Below are 21,176 nucleotides of genomic sequence, written 5' to 3' on the forward strand. Positions count from 1 at the left end.
GGAGAAAATACTTTTTCAAATACAGATTTTTCATATGAAATAAAAGTTCATGTCAAGTAAATTCAGCCTTTTGATTTAAGTCTATGCCCTTCTAATTGATGTTGTCTCCTAAAAAGATTTATTTTCCTCCTCTACTATTCTTAGTATGAGCCTTTGGAGTCCCAGAAGTCTGGGTGGGAGTTCAGTATGAAAGTAGCCTAAGTCTAGAGGCAGAGGTGGGGGGAGTCCCTCAGATAAAGCTTACAGAAATGGAGAAGGGTGATATGGACCCCAGGCAGAGAGCCCAGCATCAGAGGCCTTTGAAGAGGGGCCTAGTCGGGGCCACTATACTAAGAATCCAGAAACACCTGCCCACACAATCCAGTTGGGGAGCTTGCCCCTCGGGCAAACCAAAAAGTTCTCCCATCTGGAATATGCGCATATTCTCTGCCTTCCTATGGGGCCACATGGAAATGGAATAATGCAGAGATATCTTCTGCTTGCTTCCAGCTACATCACTGAGTGGAGTCTCCCTCACTGATTGCTGGCTCAGAAAAGCTGATGATGCAGGACACCATAACAGGAAGAAGGAGCAGCTTCCAGCTGGCAGATTGAATTCTTGGACATAGCTCTCAAGAAGACAACGGTGAGTCCAGTAAGGGGATAAAGGAGGTTTATCTTGTCCCATCATAATGTCATGGCCTTCAGGCTCCAGAGTCCAGAACACAGACTCAACTAACCAAGTCTATACTGGAGTCCCAAATCTTCCCTACTTCTTCTTTTGTGTTTCCTTTTCTCTAGCACAGACCTTGTGAATACTGAAAAATACCTGATTTAAAACTATCATTCTTTGTAGACAATATAATATATATCATATACTTAGAAAATCTTAGAGAATCAACTAAAAAACAATTAACAACTTCAGCAAAGTTCCAGGATATAAAATAAACCCACATAAGTCATCAGCATTTCTACACACACACACACACATATACATATATATATAACCAACAAAGTCTAGCAGCAAGTGATAGAGAAATTTTATTTAAAATAACTGTAGATTGTATGAAATATTTTGGAGTCTACTTTCCAACACAAACCTAGGAACTATATGAACATAATTACAAAACACATTTCACAAAAATAAAGACAGATCTGAACAATTAGAAAAATATTCATTGCTCATGGATAGGCCAAGTCAATCTAATAAAAAATGGCAATTCTACTTAATTTACTTATTCAGTGCCATACCAATCAAACTGACAAAATATCTTACAGATCTAGAAAAAATAACAGCAAAATTCATCTGGAAGAACAATAAATCAATAATATCTAATGGAAATCAATGGGGAAAATATGTGAAAGAAGGTGACCTAGCAGTAATGGATCTCAAACTGTATGACAAAGATATAATCATCAAAACAATTTTGTACCAACTAAGAATAAGAATAGTGGATTACTAGAATACACAGTAGTAAATGACCATATTAATCTAGTGTTTGATAAACCCAAAGATCCAAATCTTTGGGCCAAGAAATCACTCTTTGACAAAAATCACTGGGAACACTGGGAAAGCAGTTTCACAGACACTAGGTATAGACAAACATCTCACGCCATATATGAAGGTAAGATCAAAATAGGTACATGATTTAGACATAAGGGGTTGATATCATAAGCAAATTAGGGGATCATGAAAAATTTTTACCTGTCAGATCTATGGATAAGGGAAATACATATGACCAAACAAGAGATAGAGAGGATTGTGGGATATAAAATAGATCATTTTGATTACATTAAATTAAAAAGGTTTTGCACTAACAAAACCAATGCACCCAAGATTAGAAGGAAAGCAGAAAACGGGGGGGGGGGGGAAGGAGGGAGGGCAGTGCAGAATTTTAAACAACAAGTTTCTCTCAAATATACGGAGAACTGAGCCAAATGCATAAGAATACAAATCATTCCCCAATTGGTCAAAGGATATGAATGTGCAGTTTTCAGAAGAAATCAAAGCTAACTAAAGTCATATGAAAAATGCTCTAAATCGCTATTGATTAGAGAAATGCACATTTAAATAACTCTGAAGTACCACCCCACACTTATGAGAATGTCTAATATGACAGAAAAGGAAAATAATAAATATCAGAGGGTACATGGAAAAAATTGGGACATTAATGTACTGTTAGTGAAGTTGTGAACTGATCCAACCATTTTAGAGAACAATTTGGAGCTGTGCTCAAAGGGTTATCAAATTGTGCATACCCTTTGACCTAGCAATACCACTCTTCAGTCTGTATCCCAAAGAGAAAGTGCAGCTAGGTGGTGCAGTGGACAGAGCACTCCACTGACAAAGTTTGGAATCAAGAAGATCTGAGTTCATATCTGGTCTCAGACATTTATTAGCTGTGTGACCCTGGGCAAGTCACTTAATCCCTTTTTGCCTCAGTTCCTCATCAAAATGGGGACACAGTGGAGAAGGAAATGGCCAACCAGTCCAATATCTTTGCCAAGAAAACCCTATGGACAATGTCCATGGGATCATGTAGAGTCTGATATAACTGAACAAACAACAACAAGCCCCAAAGAGATCAAAGGTAAAGGAAAAGGATCAATATATACCAAAATATGTATAGCAGCTCTTTTTGTGGTGGCAAAGATTTAGAAATTGAGTGTATGGCCATCAATTTAGGAATGGATGAACAAGTTATGGTATAAAATTGTGATGGGATACTATTATGCCGTAAAAAATGACATGAGGGGGGATTTTTGAAAAACCCGGAAAGACATATGAACTGATACAAAGGGAAGTGGGCAGAACCAGTAGAACATTGTACACAGTTACAGCAATATTGTACAATGATCAACTGTGAATGACTTAGCAATTCTCAATCATACAATGATCCAAGAAAATTCCAAAGGACTTATGATGAAAAATGATATCCACCTGCAGAGAAATAACTGACAAGAGTCTGAATGCGGACTGAAGTATAACTTTTCACTTTATTTTTCTCGCTTTTTTGCAACATGGATAATATAGAAATATGTTTTAAATAATTTCACATGTATTATTGATATCACATTTCTTACCTTCACAAAAGGCTGGAGGGGAAGGGACAGAATTTGAAACAAAAAAAAATTTTAAAGTGAAAGTTAAAAGAAATAATAAAAAATTTTTAAATGCCTGAAATAAAAGTATTCTTTTTTATTTAGTTAGTGTTTTGTTTTTCCCCTGTTACATGCAAAAATAAGTTTTTTACATTTGTTTTTAAAACTTTAATGAGTTCCAAATTCTCTCCCTTCCTCCTTTCCCCCACCCCTCCTCATTGAGAAGGTAAGCAGCTTGATATAGGTTATACATGTGTAGTCATGTAAAACATTTCCATAATAGTCATGTTATAAAAGAAAACATAAACCAAAGGGCAGGAGGGGACCTCAAGAAAAATTTAAAAAAAAAGGGTGGCTAGGTGGCTCAGTGAATAGAGTGCTGGCCCTAGAGTCAGGAGGACCTGAGTTCAAATCTGACCTCAGACACTTAACACTTACTAGTCATGTGACCTTGGGCAAGTCACTTAACCCCAATTGCCCTGCCTTCCTCCCTTAAAAAAAAGGAAAAGAAAAATAAAGAAAGTTTAAAAAGTATGCTTCAATCTGTATTCAGATACCATTATTCTCTGTCTAGGATATCTTGCCTGATTTCTCCTTTGCCATAATCATGCCCTGCCCTGTATTATTCTATCTGTGTATGCCGTGTCTTCAGCAGAATGTAAGTTCCTTGAAGGCAAGAACTGCTTCATTTTTGCTTTTGTATTCCCAGTACCTAGCACAGGAAATATAATTAAGTATGCTATAAGTATTTAATAAAATGTTTTGAATGTTTGTTTTGACTATATTTAAATCTTTTTTCCTAAGCAATTATTCAAATGATGCTCCAGGTGCCCATAGTCCTAACCATCTTAATTAATTTGGGTCAAGAATATTATTTCTTCACACGTTATAGCTTTTAGGTCTATCGTAAATGTGCATCTCAACATAGAGGATAAAGAACTGGTCTCAGAAGCAGAAAGACCTGTGTTCAAATCCTACCCCTGACACATACTGGCTGTGTGACCCTAGACAAGTAACAACTTTTCAGGGCTTTAGGCAACTAAGACTATAGATTAAAGAGAAGCTGCTGACCTGCACTAGTAGAAGGAGTTCCCCACTGGGGGCTCTTTACGCCAGTGAAATCAAAGGTCTTGTTTCTAGCTCTATCATAAACATAAGACCAGGGAGGGAGGACCCCCCCACACACACTTGAATTAGTAATTGAAATAATAAAATCATCACTAAAAATTATGAACATTACCAATGCTAATCAATCTTAAGGCAAATCACAAAGTCAAAAAAAATGTTTTCTGAGGACATATATATGATCTGAAGTGTGCTAAAATACTCTAGGGAATGCAAAGGGTTATAAAGGCATAATAGTCCCTATTCTCATGAACTAGCAGCCTACTTGAAAAAAACAAAACCAAACCACATGCAAAAATTAGAAAAAAAGTAAATGTTACACATGTGGTAGTTAGTATAAATACAGTATGTCAAAGAAGGCAGGGATGGCTATAGACAAAATAATCAAACTTGTTTGAGAAACATGGACCAGTAAGAGAGATGGTGACAAGAAGCAAGAGCATTCCATGAGTAACAGGAGTGGGAGGGAGGGAGGGGGCGAGCGTGCTGCAGCCAAACAGCAGGGAAGAGGCTCTCCAGCCTGGAAGGGATGGCGTGCCTGAGAATTAATGAGAAACGAGATTGGATAGAAAATATGGGGCCACATTAGAGAGAACCTTGAAAGTCAGGCAGAGAAGTTTAGACTGGTATGGGAGGTATATCATAGCTTTATGAGCAAGAGATAATAAACCTGATGTGAGTAGTATTTTTGAAAGATTAATCTTGCAGCTAAAAACAAAAATGGCACAGTAGACAGAGGCTAGATGATCTGGGCTTCCCTACTATGTGACCAAGAATGAACAAGTCACTTAACCTCTTAATAACCATCAAGCAACTCCCTAAAACTACAAATTGCAGAAGTCATCACTCTGCATGGGCATAGGGTGTTATCTTCCACCAGGTGTTCCCATACTCCAATGAAATCAAAAGCTAAATTTTTTTAATTGTCTTTTAATTTTAAAAAATCCTGGTACTATAAGCAGCAAGACCAAAATGGAGGAAGTTAATAGTAACTAAGGTGTAAATTAAGAAGGGCCCAGACTAAAATAAGGCAAGTAGCAATGAAGAAAGAAGGGTGAATAATCCAAGAGGTATTTGAAGTCAAGTCAACAAACATTCATTAAGAGACTACTATGCACATTTCTCTTTGAAAGAAGAAATGACAGGGCTAAACAGAATGGAGTCAAAGATGACTAGAGATTCTAACTTAAGAGATGAATCATTACAAAAGGAAGTGATTCTGTAGTGCAGTTTATGTAGAACACACACTGAGGCTCTCTGTACACACTCAAATATTTGGGGAATGGACATAGTTCACCTTGAAAAAGACCAGGGGAATAACTGAATAGAAGGGCTCTGTTCCACAGAGTCTTTGTCAATAAGTCTAAGTACAAGAGAGGGGAGGCACAAGACATTGGTTTGAAAAAGATCTAGTGGTTTTAGTGACCTACAGGCTCAATGAGTCAGCAATGTGATATAGATATAAATATATATGTGTGTGTATATTTATATATATATATATATCTCAGTCAAGAAAACTAATACAATATTCAGTTATACTAAGAGAGTCAGAATATTCAGGAATAAGAAGTTGATATTCCCATCATACAGTATCCTGGCTATTCAGAGTATCAGGTAAAATTCTAGGTGCCATATTTTTAGGAAGGAAATTAGTCAGAAAACACCTAGAGGATAAAATTATATATTTGGTGCTGATAGGGATTTTAGATTCATTTAGTCCAGGGGTGTCAAACTCAAACAGAAATGGAGGACACCTGTGAGCCACATATTAAATGTAATGCTATCTAGGTTTTATGTATTTTTATTTACTTTATTAAATATTCCCAATTACATTCTAACCTAGTTCAAGCCACACTAGGAAGGACTGTATGTTCAACACCCCTAATCTAATTCAACATCTTCCTTTTATGGTGAGGTGCTGAGGAGCAGAGAAATTAAGTGACTTGCCCAAAGTACAGTTAGTTAAATGGTAGAACCAGAATTCCAATGCCACACCTATCACCCTTTCCAGTGCTTCACATTGCCACCAGGACAGTCGAGGGCCTCCAGTTCATGACATATGAAACTGATAGAAAAAACTCGGTATGCCAAGTCAGGAAAAGAGAAGGGAGGGTAGCATGCTTATCTTTAAGTACTCCATAGTAATCAATAATAGTAACAGCAGACATTGGTATGGTGCTTTAGGATTTGCAGTATGTTTTACATATATTTTCATTGGCTCCTCACAGCAATCTGATAAAGAAAGCATTACAGAAGAGGAAACTGAGCTTCAGAAAAATTCATAGAACCATAGAATGAGAACTAAAAGAGGCCTTGGAGGCCATTTAGTCCAACCCCTTCATTTTACAGAGGAGGGAACCATGGCTCTGAGAGCCTTGGGGCGATTGGCCACAGAAGTAGTAAGTGTCAAAGGCAATATCTGAAGTCAGGTCTCTCCTGACTTTCAAGCCTAGCAATATGTGTATTATACCACAAAGCCAATCTATATCAGCCAGAAGCACACTGGTGACACATTTTAACACTTTGTAATTGGGGGTTTTTTTTGTGTTTTTAATTTAACATAAATCTGCCTTTGATTGACCAGTAATTTAATCTATTTTGTGAATTATCACAGGACATTTTTAAAATCAAGGCTGGTTTCTTCTTGTTACCAAGAATGTTGGCAAATCAGAAACAAAAGGAATAACCAGAGTTAGAAAGGACCTCAGAACCCTCCAGTCTAACCCATAGCTGACATACTCGACAAGGGAAAGTATCTAAGAAATCTGCCCAGAATTCACAGCCTCTTAGGTTTGGAAGGGTACTTAGAGATAACATAGACCAACTTCCCACAAGTGCTGGATTCTCTTACAACAGCCCTGAGGTCATACATCCACTGCTTAACATTTCTTCAGTTGTGGGCACAAAGCAACTGATTCAACTATTTGTTAGAAACTGGACTTCCCTACTGCTGAAGTAGACAGCATTAAAGACAGATGGCACCTTAGACGATTTAGTCAATCACACAACAAACATTTATTAAACACCTGTGTAGCAGGCTGTACTAGGTACTGAGGATGCAAAGTCAATAATGAAATAGAACATCTTAACCACCTTATGTTAAATATGGAACAATAATTTGCCCATGGCAGCAGAGATGTAATAGGAACCCATATCTCCTGATTATTTGTCTATTGTTCTTTCCTCTAGATTATTTTACTTTTACACGTCGATTACCCAGGGAGAGTAAAATTGTGATTAATTACTCCTCTCTAAAAAAAAATCTTCAATCACAACTCCTACAAAATTTGATTTCTCTGTATGTCCTCTCTGGATGCTACTAATATGTGCCATATATAAGTATTTGATTACATTTAACTTTTCTGTATACATAATGTTCTCTTTTTCATAAATATAAGTTTTATCTCTGCCCCAAATTGTAAACCTCATATGGGTACTTAGGAGCAGCTGGGTGGTGAGCTGAGTGCTGAGCCTGTAGTTAGGAAGACATCTTCCTAAGTTCAAATCTGGCCTTAGACACTTACTAGCTGTATGACCCTGGGCAAGTCACTTTACCATGTTGGCCTCAGTTTCCTCATCTATAAAATGAGGTGGAGAAGAAAATGGCAAACCATGCCAGTATCTCTGCCAAGAAAACCCCAAATGTAGTCACAAAGAGTTGGACACAACTGAAAATGACTGAACAACAACAAATAAAGAAAGCTATCGTGGCTAATATATCAGGTACCCAATAAATATATGTTCAACTAAATCATGCATAGCATCCCCTTTATTAGTCAGGCACAGCAAACTGAATTGGCTCACAAAGGTTCCTGCCTCTCTTTTAGGAGCTGGTCCCATAGAATTGTTTGTTCCTGCCTCTTTCCCTAGATATTCACCTTTCAGCTTCCATAAATAGGATCATTAAAGGTTGAAGTCAGTCCTCAGAATCACAGAGTTGGAAAGGATCTCAGAAGCCATTGAGTCCAACCCATCCCTGAATAAAAGCATCATCCTCTACGCATATCACAGGAGTACTCAGTCGTCTGGAATGTGCTTGAAAAGCTCAATGAAAAAGTGCCCATCACCTCCTAAAGAAACCTGTTCTACCTCTGGAGAGCCTCCTTACTTGAAGCTTAGAGCGGCCTCTTTGCTACTTCCTCCAGTGCTCCAAATGCTGCCCTTTGGAGTCACACACAACAAATCTAATCCGTATCCTACATGTCAACCCATCGAATACTCTCTCTGTCTCTCTGTCTGTCTGTCTCTCTCTCTCTCTGTTTTTCTCTCTCTGTCTCTCTCCCTCTCTCTCTCTGTCTCTCTCTCTCTGTCAATCTTCCCTTCCAAGAGGGAAATATCTCTACTTTCTTTAAAAAATCTTCATATAGCATCAGCTCAAGCCCCTCCAACCTGGCTACCTTCACCTAGATGCTCCCCAATTCATCAATGCCCTGCCCAAAATCAAAAGTTACCCAGCACTGAACATAGTTCTCCTGATGTCATCTGACCAGGGCAGTCAGCAAAACTGTAATCTCCCTGGCACTGGGTACTCTGCCCTTCCTCATGGAGCTACATTAGCTTTTGTGGCCACCAGATTAACTAGAATTGAGCCTCTAGCCCTCCAAAACATGCAGTCTTTTTTCAGACAAATAGCTATCTAGTCATATTTCTCCTACCTTAGGCTTTTCAAGTCTATTTTTAACACATACATATATACCTATTAAATTTTACCTTATTAAATCAATATTAACTCAATAAGTTTAACTCAAGGTCTCTGAATACCTATGTTAGCATTAACAGTTGAGGGCATCACTTAAAACAAAGAATATTACAGAACTCTTAAATCCACCAATGGTATTTTTTTTCTGGTGAACACATGAAGAACTTGAAAATCCACCAACTACTACTTCTGAGAAAAAAAAAAAAACCAAGGCAGCTAGGTGACGCAGTGAATAGAGCACTGGTCCTGGAGTCAGGAGAACCTGAATTCAAATATGGCCTCAGACACTTAACATTAGCCATGTGACCTTGGGCAAGTCACTTACCCCCAATTACCCTGCACTCCCTCCTCCAAAAAGTTTAAAAAAAAATATTGTTTTTTATTTTGCCTGCTCCACTCCCCTTCTTCCCTGATAAAGTCCATGCAAAAGATCCACTCTTACTTTGTCTCTGTTGCCCAAGAACACAACTGCCAGTATTGTGGTGCTATTAAATAAAGGAAAAAAAATATGTAATGTTATTCCCACACATCTGCTGTTCAAAGATAATGTGCTTACATTCAGTAGAAATAGATATATATCTTAGAGCTAAAATTAATAGTTAATGAGTTCTGTAAATGCTGGTCAAGTTGAAAATTGTGATAAAAGGTAAATATTTCTTTCCTCCAAAAATACAAAACATTGCCATAACAACATCAACTACTAGAATTTTTGTATTTCTCTTAAGAACTAATAACATCAGATACCATAGCTTTTTTTCTCTCCATTTATATATGATCTTCTCAGCATATCTGAAGAAAATACTATAAAGGGAAAACAGAAGCTCCCTTGACAGAGAATTTGTTCTGTTTCCTCAGCTTATTACTTACCTTGCAAAGTAATCTGTTTCTACAATCTGACTATGACAACAGTTTTTCCCCTCTCCTACCTTCCCTCTACCTAAGGCCTCACCTACTTTTTTCAAAAATAGAAAAAAAAATAACCACCTGCCTTCTTAGACAGGCTAACATTGGTTTATTTCATGTCATAGAATCAATTGCCTTCCTCAACAATATAGCCTCTGGAGTAGAGCACTGAATAAAATCACAGTTTAAATCATTATCTCTGCTGTCATTAATTTCATTATCTCTGTCATTCACTGTGACCCCTAAAATAGGCTTTCTTCATTTCTAAACTAAGGATCTTTAAAAGATTCAGTAAAAGTTTTATAGAATTAGATGACCTAAGTAGAATGCTGCATTTGTCACATAATTCAGGAATCAAGCAGTGAACAATGTTGAGTTAGAACCTTCTGAGGTCATATGGTCTCATTACAGATAAAGACACTGAGGTCCAGAAAGGTGAAGTAATTTGACAAGTCAAAAAGATAGTAAATAACAGAGCCAATATTAAAATGCAGTTATCTCCAAAGCCAGTGTTCTCTTCACTGCACTACTCCTCAAATAGTTCTTTACTATTACTTTTCTTGTTAATTGATAACTAAAGTTTTATCACATGTGTAATTTCTTATTTTAAATTGTTTCCATGAATTATAGGTATGCCCTTAATAATAATCCCAGAAATAAGGATTCATAAAAAAATGAATAGAAGATCCTTGGAAGAAAAAAGTATTGGTAGGTGCTTATATAGACTTTCTTTTCATTACTTTGATACTAACTAAATAATTTTAATGTTTTTTAACAAAAAATTATACTAAACTCATATTAAACTCAATTCAAGTGTTATATATACATTCATTCAACAAATATCTAAGTATATGTAAAAGGTCAGAAAAATTAGCTACCCCTAAGCAAAGTAGGAAAATCTGTCTTTAAAGAAAGCTTAAATATCATTTAAACCATGCTAGACTGATCTAAATTAAAAATCACAGTTTTTTTTAATTTTTATCCAGAGAATTTCAAATACATTCTAACTACATTTTATATACTTCAAAAGATCAGTGATTTCAACAGCATAGGTAATCCCTTCTCCAACCCCAGTTCTCTTAATGGGCACCATTGTGAGCTTTTATGACCAAAAAAAGTGCTCACCTGGTATCCAACCTTCTGCAAGGCTGAATCTGAGACAGAAGACATAGTTCATTACCAGGCCTACATTTGAAACCTTTCTGGCTTAATATAACTTGACGAAACTAGCAATCTGCTGTCAAAGTCTTCAAGAATTCAGTCACCCCCACATCTAGGGAAGTATCTCAGTGGAGCATCTTTTTGCTTGTTTTTTTTTTTTTAATCAGCCAGAAAATACTTGTTAGGTTTCTTAAGTCTTGCCTTATGAGTATTTAAGAGAACATTCTAAAACTAGATTAGCTCTAGCCTATCAAATTCTTTATATAAATTGATTATGCTTTCCAATTTACTTCCTTCTTCCAGACCAATGACACAATGGACAATGAGACTTCTGAAGAAGTTCTGTTTCCCAGATGCATTGTATATAGTGTCCATGCTAACATAACTACATAAAAGTAATAAGGAACTAAAAAGGAGACAGATTCAGATAGGAATATTTAAAACTGCTAGCAGAATTTTATTTAAAACATACAGCAAATAAGTTATAGAATTAGAGACCTAAATAGAATGCAACATTTGTCACATAATTCAGGAATTAAGTATACAGTCCTCTTTAAATAGCCATAATGTTTTTCTAATCAATTAAACATTCAAAGTTTATCATGCTGCAATTTCTCTTTAAAACTGTTTCTATGAATTACTGGTAAGCTATATTCTAAAAATATTTGCCTGGTATAAAAGATACCAAATTTAACAAAAGAAGTAAATTAGAAGACTAGAAACCTTCTAGTTCATAAGTAAATAATGCATATTGCAACTTTGCTCCATTTCTTCTACCTTTCAATATTCCATTCTATCAAGAAGTGAAAAAAATATTCTACCAATGTCTCTTGGATGATGTACTCAGAGGAAGGAGAGAAGCAGATAAAAGGAACAATAAAGACAAGACAAGACAAGGAAAAGGAAAGGGAGAAAGGATGAGGGTAAGTCTGAGATGTAATAAGAGGAAGAGACTAGATTTACACAGGGTTCAAATTTCACAACATTGAATTCTAGTCTCAGACCCAGTGATAACCTAACCTTTTACCAGTCTTTTGGTTTCTCTGTGCTCTAATGTAGCACTGGAATATTGGCAAAGATTAAATGAGGGAAAATGCCTTTCACAAATGCAAAATAATCATGATTTGGTAGTGAATAGCAAGGAAAGTAGAGATATAACTGACAGTGAAAATAAATGTAAAAATGTATAGATCAGACATTTTTAATCAGATAAGATGCTTGCCATTTAATCTTCCTACCTTTTTTTATAAGACATTTTTTTCTTTAAAAGGTTTATTGACTAGAAATATTTCTTGGCATTTAGTGTCTTTCTTTGTTTCTCAGCCTATTACTTTTGCTGAACTGTGCACTTCATATCACTAAGAGAAATGCAAATCAACAAGGTTTCATCTCACACACTATGGATTAGCAAGATGACAAAAGACAGAAGTAGTCAATACTAAAGGTGCTACAGAGAGTCACACTGATACACTCTTGGTGTATTTGTAAATTGATCCCACCATTCTGGAAGGCAATTCCTTGACTCGGAGATCCTTTTGCCCAGTTTATACCCCAAGGACATCAAAGACAAAGAAAGATCCCATACAGCTCAAAATATGACAGGAAAAAAGTAAACAGAAACCTATGAATTGGGGAATAGCTAAACACGTTATGATAGACAAATGTAATAAAATATTATTGTGCAATAAAAAGACATGGATATGGGAAAATTAGGAAGAAGATGGCAGTATTAGGATCTAAAGGAGTCCAGGCCCCCAAAAAATATTGCATTAAAAAAGCTCTAAACAAGAGAAAGATCTATATTCAATCTACAATGACACAAAAACCTTCCAGGATCTTCTGGAAGCTGAGCAGAGGTCACAGTAGGCAAATAGCAAATAGAGAACCTAGAAATGTAGACAGCATTTAGGCAATGCATTAACCAGGTCATGGAGTACCCAGCAGTCCATGACCAGGCACAGTTGGAGAAGAGGACAGGAAGCCCTTGGGAAACAAAAGAACACAACAGACAGCATCTGGGTGAGACCTGGTAGGGCACCCTTTACAGCAAGGGACAGAGCTGACTCTGGGTTTGGAATTGCAGACAAAGGAGAAAAGACCAAAACTTTGCTCCTTCAGGAGCAAGCTAAAGTCCAAAAACATCTACAGAAGATGGGGGCTAATCTTAGCTACAATATCTAGGACCAAGAAGGACCTACTTACACCACACAAGAATAAAGGAGAAAGCAGAGTATGGTTCAAGCACAAAACCTCACTCCAGAAAAACTGTAGTTGGAAAAATTAGTGAGCAGAAGAAAATGCTGAGAACAACGGAAGAAACATGTTGAACTGAAAGATGTAAAGACCAAAGGCAAACCCAGAAGGGAATAATTCCACAAGTCCAAGTAGAGTCTCAGAGAAAAGAATTTCCTGACCACAAGGACTACAAGAGTACCTGGAAAAAAATGAAATAAGAGACACAAAATGTAATATTAAAGGGGGAAAGGAGGGAAGAAAAAATTGCCTAAGAACTCAACTCCCTGAAAATTAGAATGGACCATACAGAAATCAATGACATCATGAGACAATAAGAAATACTACAGCAAAATCAAAAGATTTTTAAAAAACAACTGAAAATGCAAATTAACTGCCATCAAAAACAACTGACCTGGAAAACAGGTCAAGGAGAGATGATCTAAGAATCACTGTATTACATGACATCTAAATACTGAAAATAAAACTATTGAAAGTGAAGGGAGAGGCAGAGGCAGGCTGGGAAGGCTTGGCCAGATCAACTTGGGGGACAAGTCGTCCCACCAACCACAAGGGCCACTACCAGGCCTATCACCAAAGGTCTGGGACTGGAAAGAGCAAGGTAAGAACCAAATGCAGGGGCCCCTGTCCGGGACAGCAAATACTCCTGGGGCTACCACTTCATAGCCCAGAAATTAAAAAAAAAAAAAGCCCCTATAAGGACCTCCAAAAACCAGGATGACAGAGTGAACCTTGCCTGCTCCAACCCCCCCCTCCCCCTCTGAAAACATAGTAACTATTGCCCCAGGGCAAAACCCTCAACAGTAAAGGCCTGGGATCCCTAGAGGAAGGGCGTGGCTAGGCCCTGCATCAAAATGGGTAGAAAGCAGACTAAAAGACTCTGGAGTCCTACTATCCTCAGAGGGAGGAACCAAACTCTGAGGGACACAATGTGGACTCCACACCCACAGCTGAAACATCAACAGGGAACGCGTCCCAAGCACAGAAAGCTCTCCTAGATGAGCTCAAAAGGAACTTTGAAAACAAAATGAGAGAGATAGAAGACAAAATGAATAATTCTCTTAAAACCAAAATTGCAGAATTAGAAAAACATTATAATGAAGAAAACATCTCTCTAAAAAGAAAAGTGTATGATATGGAAAAGGAGCTCCAAAAATTAACCAAGGAAAATGATTTGCTAAAAACTAGAATCAACCAAATTGAAACAACTCTATGAGGAACCAAGAATTAGTCAAACAAAACAAGAATGAAAAATTAGAAAAAGAGGTAAAATACCTCAATGGAAAAATAACTGACATTCAACGATATAACAGAGTTCCAGACCTTTGTGATGAAAAAGCCAGAGCTCAATGGAAAATTCAACTTCCAATTATGAGATGCAAGAGTAGAGGGTATGGGTATAAAATATACAAAATGACGATTAAAAAAAATCTTATTAAGGGCTGCAAAGGGACTGCAATGGAAGAAGAGAAATGAATGAAGTGGAAAAGGGTAAATTATGCCACACAAAGAGGCATAAAAGCAATACAGCAGAGGAAAAAAAGGGAGGGAGATGAGAATCATATGAACTTTTCCCTCATTGGTTCTGGTGAAAGGAGGGAAAAACAACCAGTTAAGCAAAGGACTCTATGGAGAAGAAATGCAAAAAGTATCATTTTAGAGGGAAAGAGGGGAGGGAGAGGAGCTTTGCATGAGATTTGTTCCTGTCACTGTTGGTGCGAAGAAGAAATAACATACTTCATTAAGTATAAAAATATCCTACAGGCAGTAGGAGGGGAAAAGGGCTACGAAAGGGGGAGGGGGGGTGTTAGTAGGGAGGGAAGAAGTAAGGGGAAAGGGGAAGAAAAGGGAGGGGGACTGATAAGGGAATACTGAGGGAGGTGGTAGTCAAAAGGAAAACTATTAGGGGGGAAGGGAGAAGGGGAAAAATATGAGCATTAACAGGGGAGGGTAATAGGATGGAGGGAAAGAAACAGATAACAATCATAACAGTAAATGTGAATGGAATGAACTCTCCCATAAAACAGAGATGGATAGAAGAATGGATTAGAAATCATAATCCTACAATATGCTGTTTACAAGAAACACATCTGAAACAGAGGGATACACACAGGGTAAAGGTAAAAGGCTAGAGTAAAAAAGCAGGGGTAGCAATCCTATCTCAGATAAAGCAAAAGCAAAAAATGACCTAATTAAAAGAGATAAGGAAGGAAACTATATCCTGTTAAAAGGCACTATCAACAATGAAGCAATATCATTATTTAACATATATGCACCAAGTGGTATAGCATCCAAATTCCAAGAGGAGAAGGTAAAGGAATTAGAGGAAGAAATAGACTGCAAAACTATACTAGTGGGAGACCTTAATCTCTCCCTCTCTGAACTTGATAAATCCAACCTCAAAATAAACAAGAAAGAAGTTAAGGAGGTGAACAGAATTTTAGAGAGGGTCGGTATGATAGATCTCTGGAGAAAACTGAATGGAGATAAAAAGGAATATACTTTCTTCTCAGCGGTTCATGGCACATACTCAAAAATCGACCATGTTCTAGGGCATAAAAACCTCACAATTCTATGCAGAAAGGCAGAAATATTAAATACATCCTTCTCAGATCGTGATACAATAAAAATTATATGCAATAAAGGGCCATGGAAAGACTAAAAACTAATTGGAAATTAAACAACTTAATCCTAAAGAATGAGTGGGTAAAACAAGAAATTATAGAAACAATTAGTAATTTCATTCAAGAGAATGATAATAATGATACAACATACCAAAATGTGTGGAATGCATTAAAGGAAGTTCTTAGGGGAAGTTTTATATCCCTGAGTGCATACATGATTAAATTAGAGAAAAGGGAGGTCAACGAATTGGGTATGCAATTGAAAAACCTAGAAAAAGAACAAATTAAAAATTCCCAATTAGCTTTCCCGGCGGTGAAGATATCTCCATGCCAACATGCCTCTCACGAAAGACCTCCTGCACCCCTCTCCCTAGGAGGAGAAGCAGAAGCACAAAAAGAAGCGCTTGGTGCAGAGTCCAAACTTGTATTTCATGGACGTGAAGTGCCCGGTGTGCTATAAAATCACCAGTCTTCAGTCACGCACAAACAGTGGTTCTCTGTGTCGGATGCTCCACTGTACTCTGTCAGCCTACTGGAGGCAAGGCAAGGCTTACAGAAGGATGTTCCTTCAGATGAAAGCAGCACTAATGACTGAATCAAGATGAATGAGGAACTGTAAAGGATAAAACAAATTTGATACAAAAAAAATTCCCAATCAAATACTAAATTAGAAATAATGAAAACCAAAGGAGAGATTAATAAAATTGAAATTAAGAAAACTATTGAATTAATAAATATATAAAACTAAGAGCTGGTTTTATGAAAAAAAAAACACAATAAAATTGATAGACCCTTAGTCAATATGATAAAAAAAAAAGAAAGAAGAAAACCAAATTATGAGTATCAAAAATGAAAAGGGTGAATCTACCTCCAATGAAGAGGAAATCAAAACAATAATTAGGAATTATTTTTCCCAATTGTATACACATAAATTTGACAATCTTAGGGAAATGGATGAATATTTACAAAAATACAAGTTGCCCAGATTATCTGAAGAGGAAGTAAATTACTTAAATGACCCCATCTCAGAAAAAGAAATTGAACAAGCCATCAGTCAACTGCCTGGGAAAAAATCTCCAAGGCCAGATGGATTTACTAGTGAATTCTATCAAACATTTAAAGAACAATTGATTCCAATACTCTACAAAATATTTGGGAAAATTAGTGAAGAAGGAGTCCTACCAAATTCTTTTTATGACACAAATATGGTACTGATACCTAAATCAGGAAGAGACAAAACAGAGAAAGAAAATTATAGACCAATCTCCCTCATGAATTGTAATAGTAATGGATTTTAAAGATCCCCCTGTATTGGCTTGGTTTTTGGCTTGATTGTGTTAAAACCCAGAGCTTGTGAATCCCACTTGTGGGATGGACTTGTTGACATGAAAAGAGAGGGATGAACTGGGAGGAAATGGTGACATAAATTTAGAGAGACACAAGAAAAGGGAGAGGCAGAAGAACCTTTTGGAAGCAGCACCTTGGAGGAACAGAGAGACAGAGAGGATTACTGAGGGCCAGTTTGAATTGCCCAGTACTTTTGAGAGCTGCTACCCAGAGCTGCCAAGGACTGAGGAGACATGGCTGTTATGCTGGTACTTTGTCTGTCTGTTTTGATGTTGTTTTGCCAGATTTGTCCACTGGTGAAGGACAGTCTTGTTGTTGCAGAGGTCTTGGAACCTTTCTGTTGGTTCAGAAGCCCTGAAGAAGGATTTTGTTGTTGTATGTTTACAGAAATCCTGGAAGGGGGTTTTGCTAATGTTTTCAGGGGTCCTAGGACTGTTCTGCAGTCTCCCCAGGAACAAAGATTGCTGAGAACTTGCCTCATGTCAAGATGAAGAAAAGACCTCCATTTGGGTATTAAATTCTGTGCTTAAGCTTGTTGTAACTCTGGGGAAGATTCAATTGTGATCCAAGGGTGGGGAACTTTTGACTTTTTTGTGCTCTGTGATTAAACAAATGAATGTACTTTACTTATGATTGGAAACTAATCTCCATTTGAGAAGAGGGGCTTTGTGATGGACTAAATGAATGTACAGCCTAGGGGTAGAGTATTATTTAGAAGAGGGACTTTGTGATTGATTAAATGAATCTAATGTCCAGGGGTGGGGTGGTACTTGATTAAATCATACTTGGTAAATGCTATATTTTGAATTATGCTATATGTTGATTCTCTCTGTTCTTAATTTGTCACTGAATAAAATGGAGAGCACCTATGCTGGTATTTTGAACCTTGGGAAGTTGCCTTGGCATGGCATTACATGAATATAGATGCAAAAATTCTAAATAAAAGATTAGCAAAAAGACTACAGCAACTTATATCAAGAATAATACACTTTGATCAGGTAGGATTTATTCCAGGAATGCAAGGATGGTTTAATATTAGGAAAACCATCAGTATAATTGATCATATCAACAATAAAACTAGCAGAAACCACATGATCATCTCAATAGATGCAGAAAAGGCTTTTGACAAAATATAACATCCATTCCTATTAAAAACGCTAGAAATTATAGGAATAAATGGAGCCTTCCTTAAAATAATAGGTAGCATCTATTTAAAGCCATCAGCAAGTATTATATGTAATGGGGAGAAGCTAGAAGCATTTCCCATAAGATCAGGGGTGAAACAAGGGTGTCCACTATCACCCCTCTTATTCAATCTGGTACTATAAATGTTAGCAGTAGCAATTAGAGAAGAAAAAAGAAATCAAAGGAATCAAATTAGGCAAAGAAGAGACCAAGATATCACTGTTTGCAGATGATATGATGATATACTTAGAGAATCCTAGAGAATCAAGTAAAAAACTACTTGAAACAATAAATAAATTTGGCAAAGTTGCAGGATATAAAATATAAAATAAACCCACATAAATACTACATATTTCCAATGAAATTCCACAGCAAGAGATAGAAAGAGAAATCCCATTTAAAGTTATTGTAGAAATTATAAAATATTTGGGAATCAACCTGCCGAAACAAACCCAGGACCTATATGACCACAACTACAAAACACTTTTAATACAAATAAAATCAGACCTAACTAATTGAAAAAATATCAATTGCTCATGGCTGGGTCAAGCTAATATAATAAAAATGACTATTTTACCTAACTTAAATTATATATTTAATGCCATACAAATTAATTTACCAAAAAACCACTTTATAGAGCTAGAAAAAAATAGTAAAAAAAATTCATTTGGAAGAATAAACAGTCCAGATTGTCAAGGGAATTAATGAAAGGAAATGCTAGGGAAGGCGGACTAGCTATACCAGATTTCAATCTGTATTATAAAGCAGCAGTCATCAAAACTACTTGGTACTGGCTGAGGAATAGAGGAGTGGATCAATGGAATAGATTAGGCACACGAGTTTCAGAAGTCAAAGACTATAATAATCTTTGTTTGATAAACCCCAAGATCCCAGTTTTTGGGATAAGAACTCACTATTTGACAAAAACTGCTGGGAAAACTGGAATATAGTATGGCAGAAACTGGGCATAGACCATTATCTAACACCATATACCAAAATCAAGTCTAAATGGATGCATGATCTAGGTACATATCTTGATACTGTAAGCAGTCTTGGAAAACAAGGAATAGTTTACCTGTCAGATTTGTGGAGAGGGAAAGACTTTATGACTAAACAAGAATTAAAGAACATTATAAAATGTAAAATGGATAATTTTGATTACATGAAATTGAAAAGCTTCTGTACAAACAAAGCCAATGTCACCAAGATTAAGAGGGAGGTAGGAAATTGGGAAAGAATTTTTACAACCTGTCTCTGACAAAGGACTCATTCCTAAAATATGCAGAGAATTGAGTCAAATTTATAAGAATACAAGTCATTCCCCAATTTATAAATGGTCAAAGGATATGAATAGGCAATTTACAGAGAAAGAAATTAAAGATAGCTATAAGCACATGAAGAAATGCTCTAAATCACTATTAATTAGAGAATGAAAATCTAAACAACTCTGAGGTACCACATCTCATCAGTCAGACTGGCTAAGATGAAACAGGAAAATGACAAATGCTGGAGAGGATGTGAGCAAATTGGAAAACTAATGCATTGCTGGTGGAGTTGTGAACTGATCCAGCCTTTCTGGAGAGCAATCTGGAATTATGCCCAAAGGGCTATAAATAATTTCATATCCTTTGACCCAGCAATACCACTCCTAGGGTTATATCACAAAGAGATCATAGAAATGGGAGGAAGACCCATATGTACAAAAATGTTTATAGCAGCTCTTTTTGTGGTGGCAAAGAACTGGAAATTAAGGGGGTAGCCATCAATTGGGGGAATGGCTGAACAAACTGTGGTATATGCATGTTATGGAATACTATTGTGCTATAAGAAACGAGGAGCAGATCAACTTCATATTTACCTGGAGAGGCTTATATGAACTGATGCTGAGTGAGAAAAGTAGAACCAGGAGAAATTTGTACACAATTACAGACACAACATGTGTGTGATGACCAACTTTGATAGACTGTATTCTTCTCAGCAATGCAGTGATATAAGTCAATCCCAAAAGACTCATGATGGAGAGAAATGTGTGCATCCAGAGAAAGAAGTAGAAAGTTTATATCCAAATGGAAGCAAACTACCTGATCTTTTTCCTTTTCTTGTTTGGTTTTACATCCTCTTTTCCATTTTTCACTCCATCTGATACAATCCGTCTTTATAACCTGACTAACGTATAATGTGAAAGTATTTACAGATCCTATACGTGAATGTATGCTGCCATGGGGGAAGGGGAGGGAGGGGGACAAAATGCGAAACTCAAGGAATTGTGGAATTGAATCTTGTAAGCTAAAAGTAAACAAACAAATTAATAAAAAAAAAAAAGAAAAGAAAGAAAAGAAAAGGAGTGTTTCTCACCTGGCTATTCTGATTCTGACTATGAGGTGGAATTGATACTGTGTGTTTACAAAACTGTGACTTCTATCTAATCATGTCCTTGCCTTTCCTTTTTATGGCAAATTTCTATAATCAAGGCAAGTGGTCAGGGAAAGATCATATATGAAATTTTGCTGTTTTTCAATTTGAATGTGTGGTCATTTCATACTCCAAACAACTGGGTAAATTAGTAAATCCCAGGAATAGAACATTCTTTCTGAATGATATGGAAATGATTAGACAAAGGGAAAAGAAGTTCGTGAAACGAAAGTACAGATACAATGTTGAATCATTATCCCTTTGACTAAGGCTGGGATACATTTGAGCTACTGTAATAAAATATGTATTTAAGGTCTGAGTTATTCGGTCTAAGATTTTATTCCTTTTAATATCTTGAACAACTTGGAAAATAGGTATTTGGCCTA

General features: G+C 36.6%; 1 protein-coding gene and 1 pseudogene across 5 annotated transcripts in view; one reads left to right on the forward strand and one right to left on the reverse strand.

The window, feature by feature from the left end:
* The window catches only part of DNM3 (dynamin 3), a 708,993-nt gene that overhangs the window by 676,389 nt on the left and 11,428 nt on the right, over window positions 1-21,176 (reverse strand). The gene's annotated exons all lie outside the window — the stretch shown is intronic.
* On the forward strand, window positions 16,182-16,434 carry LOC138144159 (small ribosomal subunit protein eS27-like; annotated as a pseudogene).

This window comes from Petaurus breviceps, unplaced genomic scaffold (genome assembly GCF_028583685.1).
Source record: "Petaurus breviceps papuanus isolate PSGF00001 unplaced genomic scaffold, PetGlider_PUasm1.0 90692, whole genome shotgun sequence".
In the NCBI taxonomy this organism is placed as follows: domain Eukaryota; kingdom Metazoa; phylum Chordata; class Mammalia; order Diprotodontia; family Petauridae; genus Petaurus; species Petaurus breviceps.